This window comes from Scyliorhinus canicula, chromosome 14 (genome assembly GCF_902713615.1).
Source record: "Scyliorhinus canicula chromosome 14, sScyCan1.1, whole genome shotgun sequence".
In the NCBI taxonomy this organism is placed as follows: domain Eukaryota; kingdom Metazoa; phylum Chordata; class Chondrichthyes; order Carcharhiniformes; family Scyliorhinidae; genus Scyliorhinus; species Scyliorhinus canicula.
In genome coordinates, this window is record NC_052159.1 from 20,682,911 (window position 1) to 20,690,076 (window position 7,166).

Genomic DNA, 7,166 nt, shown 5'->3' on the forward strand with positions numbered 1-7,166 from the left:
AAAATACTTGACTCTAGCATTTTCCCTACAACCAATGTTAGTCTATCGGCCTATATTTCTCTCTTTTCTCCCTCCTTTCTTTTTTTTTTAAAAGAGTGAAGTTACATTTGCCATTCTCCAATCTGCTGCGACCATTCCAGAATCTACCGAATTTTGGAAGATGGCAACCAACACACCCACTACTTCCATGGGCACCTCCTTTAGTACCCTGGGCTGTGGATTATCAGGCTATGGGAATTTATCAGCTTTCAGTCCAATTAATTTCTCCAGTATTTTTTTAACTGACACTAATTTCCTTTTATTCCTCCTGCTCAGTAGACTCTTGCTTTCCTGGCATTTCTATTTATATCTTCTGTGAAGACAGAACTAAAGTAGTTGTTTAACTGCTCTGTGTTCTCTGTTATAAATTCTCCTGTTTTGGACTGTTGGGGCCCTACATTTGTCTTCACTAATCTTTTTCTTTTGACATACTTCGAGAAGTTTTTACAGTCGCACAGCGTAACACAATTTCTTCACTGTCACTCATTCAAAATACTGGAACTCCCTACCTAACAGCACTGTGGGAATCCCTCCATCATGTGGACTGGTTCAATAATAGGGCCCAGCAACTCCTTCTCAACAGAGATGGGGCAATAAATGCCAGCCTTGGACAGCAATGTCCACATCCCATGAAATTACATCGAAGATGACTGGACAGGAATTCCTTGCAGTACCATAAAACAAACTTTGCAGTGTCAGTAAAGCAGCAACATTAACGAGTTGATTTGCAGGACCATCAATAGACAACAATAGTTACACTTTAGCAAAAACTGGCATTTACATAATGCTGCCAATGCAGAAAACATTCCTGGGCACACAAGCCAAAGGAAGAAATATTTGAAGGGGGTTATCAAATGAAGCGGTTACCAAATTAATTCCAAGGAAGGGAAGATGTTATAGAGACATAGGCAGGGAATTTCAGGGTCTGAGGCTGTTAGACGCACAATTATCAATTTTGGATGAAGGACAGAGATTACTAGATGGAGAATTAAATAAATTTAATTCCTGTTACTTGCATCTCTAGGTAGATGTTTGAGTTTTTGACACCGTCAAAAGGAAAGTAGTTTGCACCTCATCAATGAGACCTCCTCAATTGCAAGTAAAACATTTACTCTGCTTCATAAAACAGACAAGGTTGCCTCGGAAACTCAGTTTACAACATATTCATGTACAAACACACTGCCCAACAGAATGGTGAGATGCAGCTTTGCACTCCATTGCCCAGATTAAATGAGGCTGGTGCCAGGCAGAGTAAGGATAAGCTTTTTAAGAGAAAAAAGTCAGCTTAGCATAGGTCATTATTTTCCTTCAATTGTTGGATGTGTCAAGTTTCTTGAGTGTTGTTAGATCTGCACCCATTCAAGCAAATGGCGAGCATCCCATAACACTCCTGATTTGTGCCTGCAAGGCAGTAGAGAAGCTTTTACATTGTTGGTTCAATGGTTTTTGGTCAATGGAAATTCCCAGGATACAGATGGTTGGGATACTCAAAGATGGTTACGTTATTGAACATTAAATCAAAGTGGCTATGTTCTCATAGTGCAAATGGTCACAGCCTCACACTCGTGTGGTGCAAATGTTCCTTACCACCTATCAGTCCAAGCCTGGGTCTCTTTGTATTTAGGTTATGTACTGCTTTTTCACCGGAGGAATTATGAATGAAGTTGAACCCTGTGCAATCATCAACAAACAGCTCCATTTATGATCTTATGATGGAGGCAAGATCATCAATGACAAGATCACCAATGACAGTTAAAAATAATTGGGCCTCGGAGTTTGCCCTGACAAAGCTCCGAGGGCTCAGATGATTGGCCTCCAACGAAAAGCACATCTTCCTTTGTGACAGATATGACTCCAGGCACTAGAGTTTACCCTCCGCCCCGCCAAAGCCCCAGGGGCTGGAGTTTTACGAGAATTCCTTGGTGCCATACTTAGCCAAATGATGTGCTGGCGAATGATTTATGCTCCATGTGCAATCATTTTACACAAAATTGCTCCCGGGACACCTGTGGGCTGGAAGCTTTTAGAAAAAAAACAAATCACCCATTTTCCTGAAATCCATAAACACATTTTCCAGCAGGAAACACCAATCTTGTGCTGAAACGCTAGCTGATAATCCGTATCCTTAGATTGGAAATAACATAGATTTACATAGAATATACAGTGCAGAGGAGGCCATTCGGCCTATCAAGTCTGCACCGACCCACTTAAGCCCTCACTTCCACCCTATCCCCGCAACCCAATAACCCCACCTAACCTTTTTGGACACTAAGGGCAATTTAGCATGGCCAAACCACCTAACCTGCACATCTTTGGACTGTGGGAGGAAACCGGAGCACCTGGAGGAAACCCACGCAGACACAGGGAGAACGTGCAGACTCCTCACAGACAGTGACCCAGTGGGGAATCGAACCTGGGACCCTGGCGCTGTGAAGCCACAGTGCTAGTCACTTGTGCTACCATGCTGCCACCACACCACTCACACCATTACTGTGGCTAGGATGCATATAAATTGGCAGTAAGAATACAGGTCTGAACACAATGTCTGCCAAAATAGACTCCAGGTCTTACCTAAATGTGGCTCCAAAACAATGTCATTGACTCCAAACTACCTTCTGAAATGGCTTAGCAAACCACTCAATTTGTATCAACCACAAATAGAATTGAACGGACTTTGTACTGATCTAGGCACATTTTTGGACACGAGGGCACACAAAGCCCAGTCAACTCTGCAAAATCTTCCTCACTAACATCTGGGGACAAAATTGGGTGAGCTGTCCCACGGACTAACCAAGCCTCAGCGTGACATCAAATCATACCTTTCAGCCAACATCCTGGACTCTTCCAACACAATTCATGGGTATGTTTATTCTACCAACAGGGAAGTCCCCAGAAACACAAGGATATTAGGCAAATGTGGCCATGGGAATCTTGAACATTGACTCAAAGCACTAGGTCAAACAGCAGATGAATCAGTATAACCCCATTCTGAGCACCACTTGGAAGAAGCACTGAGGGCAGCAAGGGGACAGAGTATGTTCCAGATGGAGGACTTCAATCCCCATGACGAAAAGGTAATCCGTAGCACTACTGATAAACTGTGAAGGTCATAGCTACCAGACTGTACCTTCAGCTTGCGAACCAGCAGATGGAGAAAAACCCGCTGGACTCCCATCCTCACCAATTTACCAATCATAGATGCATCTGTCCACGACAGTACTGGTAGGAGTGACAACTACACATTGTGAAGACAGAATTTCATTTCTACAATGACGATATCATTCTTCGCATAGTATGGCACTACCATTGCTTATTGGGAGAGATTCAAAACCGAACTCGAAGCTCAAAACTGGGTATCCACAGGCACTATCAGGTCACAGTAGTACGGTTGCACTCCCCCGCAATCAATAACATCATGGGCCTGGAATGATCCTCGCTCTGCAATTACCATCAAGCAGGGAGACCAACCCATGTTCAACAAGTGAAGAGGTGGTTGCTTCGAACATCACAGCCATACCTAAAAATGAGGTACCAATCTGGAGAAAGTAAAATTTAAGACCATAAGCATACTAAACGGCAGCATGCTTCAAACAGACTAAGTAATCCCACAACCAAATGATGACATCAAAGCTCTGCATTCTGTTCAATCCAGCTGTAATACGTCCACTTGTAATGGTAAGGAAGAACTGACCGATTGGAAGGAGGGAGGAAAATGAACGTTCCCACCCTCAAAGATGGCTGAGCCGAGCACTAGAGTACAAAAGACAAGGCCATAGCGTTTGAACTACCTTTCAGCAGAAGTGCTGAGATGATCCATCTCACCCTCTACCTGCAGCTCCCACCAGCACAGCTGCCAGTGTTCAGCCAATTCGATTAATTTCATGTGATATCACGTAACATTTGAATGCACCAGATACAGCAGAGTGTCAGGAATAAACTGATTCAGCAGTAATTGGACAGATTGGATTTGTCCTTAGTTTTGTAGATTTTCCACATTGTTAGATAGTTCTTGCATCAGGATTGTGGCGCCAAAGAGCCTATTATAATGGAAGTAAATGGGAATCAGGTGGGAAAGTCTCCAACAGACAGTGTTGTACCCAGCAAAGAAAGATGGTTATGGTTTTTGGAGGTCAACCATCCCAATTCCAGGACAATGCTGAAGGTGTTCCCAATTACGTTCAGCTACCTCATTAATAATCTTGATTATTATTAATAATAATAATCTTTATTGTCACAAGTAGGCTTATATTGCAATGACGTTACTGTGAAAAGCCTCTAGTCGCCACATTCTGGTGCCTGTTCGGGTACACAGAGGGAGAATTCAGAATGTCCAATTCACCTAACAAGCACCTCTTTCAGGACTTGTGGGGAGGAAACCGGAGAAAACCCACTTAGACATGGGAAAACGTGCAGTTCCGTCACAGAGGGGGACCCAGCCGGGAATCAAACCTGGCTATCTGGTGCTGTGAAGCAACAGTGCTAACCACTGTGCCGCTGCCCCCTCTCCGTCATAAGGTTCAGTTCCATTCAGAACTCCTTGGATACTGAAGCAGTCTGTGACCACATGCAGCAAAACGTGCACAACAATTGGGGCAGATAAAAGGCAAGTGGCATTTGCACCACACAAGTGTCAGGCAATGACTGCCATTGACCAGAAACTTAACTAGACCAGAAACTTAACTAGACCAGTCACATAAATACTGCGGCTACAGGAACAGGTAAGTGGCTAACCTTCTGATTTCCTCAAAGCTTAAAGGCAGTACAGTGGCTACTGCTGTATCCTCACAGCACCATCGATCCTGACCTTGGGTGACGGTGTGTGTGTGGAGTTTGCAGGTTCTTCCCATGTCTGTGTACGTTTCCTCCAGGTGGTCCGGTTTCCTCCCACAAGTCCCGAAAGACATGCTGTTAGATGATTTAGACATTCTGAATTCTCCCTCGGTGTACACTAACAGGTGCTGTAGTGTGGCGACTAGGGGATTTTTCACAGTAACTTCATTGCAGTGTTAATGTAAGCCTACTTGTTATGTGCAGTTTAGATGGATTGGCCATGCTAAATTGCCCCTATTTGTGTCCAGGTTAGGTTATGGGATGGGGAGGACCTGGGTAGGGTGCTCTTTCAGAGGATCGATGCAGTCTTGACGGGCCAATGACCTCCTTTTGCACTGTATGGATTCTATGATTTCCACCATACGCAAGGTACAAGTCAGGAGCACAATAGAATACTCACCACTCTATAACTCAACAATACAAGTCCGGCAATATCCAGGCCGAAGCAATTTAACTGACTGGCACCTCATACACCACAGTCCCTCACACCAGGACACTTGCGGCAGTGTGCACCATCTACAAGATGCACTGCAGCAACTCCCCAGAGTTCCACCAAACCCAGCACTTTCCAAACCAAATGAACAGGGCAGCAAGTACATGGATAGTGCTAGCATATGTTTCACTCCAAGTCACGCACCACCCTGACTTGGAAATACAGTTTACGGTCATTCCTTCATCACCGCTAAGTCAAACGCTGGAACGTCGTACCTAACTGCAGGGGTAAGTTCAACACACAAAATACAGCTGTTCAAATAGCAGCTTGTTACCACCTTCTCCAGGGCAATTAAGGATGGGCAATAAATCCTGGCCTTACCGCCGCATGAATGTCATTCACAGCAAGTTGACCGATATCAATGCCCACCCAACATCCCTAAAACAAACTATCCAGCCACTGTCCTGTTTTCTAAATTATAAATGTGACTATATTTAAGTACTTGATTGGATGTAAAACACTTTGGGTTATCCAGGCACTACATGAAAACATGCTTTCTTTCAGAGTAGATCAGGAAGGTATTTAAAAACTGGGGAGTATTCTTTCTTTCAACGTAAAATTGTGGCTTACATTTTTTTTAAAGCCACAATTTATTACTTCCATCATTTTAAGGCCTACCGTTAAAAAATTAAGGAAATGTTATACAGGAGCGCAGCGGTACTTAAACATCGGACAACAAATTGCAAGTTAAACTTCGAACTGGGCATACCCAGTAAATCACACAATGGGGTATTTTCTTTGAAGAATGCAAAGCAAACAAAAACAAACTCGGGGCCGCTACTGAAAAGTTGTCCAATGTGCAGAGTGAATGGGGCTGATAGATTGCACAGTGGCGGTGGGGAGTTGCTGGAAGCAGCCAGCCAGGCCGGCCTTGGCGCCAAAGCTCAATGTGAAGTAGTCCTCCATCCACAACAGCAAAATGCTGAGAGAGAGAGGGGACACGCCAACCCATCCAGCCGGCACCGCCGTCGTGTGGCCACTCGCCCTTCAAATATCATCAATACACATGCTCAACTTTGAATCGTTCCTTTCAGTACATACATTTTAAAAAGGAAGAATGTTTTATTTTAAAGAGGTGGAGGGCCTATCGCATTGCATCCGTCACGGCAGCAGGAGGAGGGAGGAGAAGAAAGGCCGATGGCTCCGCCGCGGCCTCGATTACGAGACCTGCCCCCACCCCCGCCCCAATAACACGCACAAAGGGAAAGAAAAGGGGTCAAACCCCAGGCCGCACTCACCGACCGCTCCGGCTCGGGGCCAGGCAGGCCTCCGGGAGAGATGATGCGCCGCTCCATCAAAGGGTTTCCCTCTCGACTTTCGGCTGGAAGGTGAGGGGAGGTTGCGGGTCTCCTGTTTTGCGGCTGGGCAACGTCGCTGCTTTTCTCTCTCACACAAACACACACACAGCCTCCTGTTGACAGAAGCCACTGAGCATGCGTCAGGGACGGCACCGTGCCGCGAAGCATTGTGGGGACGGCCAACAGCCACTCGGGCCGGGCTGCCGTTTGGACAAGAGGCTAACAACACAGAGAGAGGGGGAAACTGGCATTTAACCCCCTGAGGGACTTCCCTTTACACGAAGGCAGATAGGGCTTTGTGTTTTTTTTGTTGTTGTTGCAAGCGCTCTCTTTTTATTTGCTGGTTTTGTTTCTTTCTCCGTCCCCTCGTAGAATCCCAACAATGCAGAGGGAATCCATTCGGCCCATCCAGTCTGTCCCCCCCATACCGGTATGCCCCCCCCTCCCCCCCATACCGGTATGTCCCCCATACCGGTATATCTCCCCCCCCCCCCATACCGGTATAT

General features: G+C 45.5%; 1 protein-coding gene across 1 annotated transcript in view; it reads right to left on the bottom strand.

Annotated features, from left to right (window-relative positions):
• Positions 1 to 6,799, bottom strand: part of jade3 (jade family PHD finger 3) — a 76,239-nt gene extending 69,440 nt beyond the window's left edge. The window contains 1 exon segment of the mRNA XM_038817914.1: positions 6,601 to 6,799. The gene's annotated coding sequence lies outside the window, so the exon portion shown is untranslated.
• Positions 6,800 to 7,166: the final 367 nt, after the last annotated feature.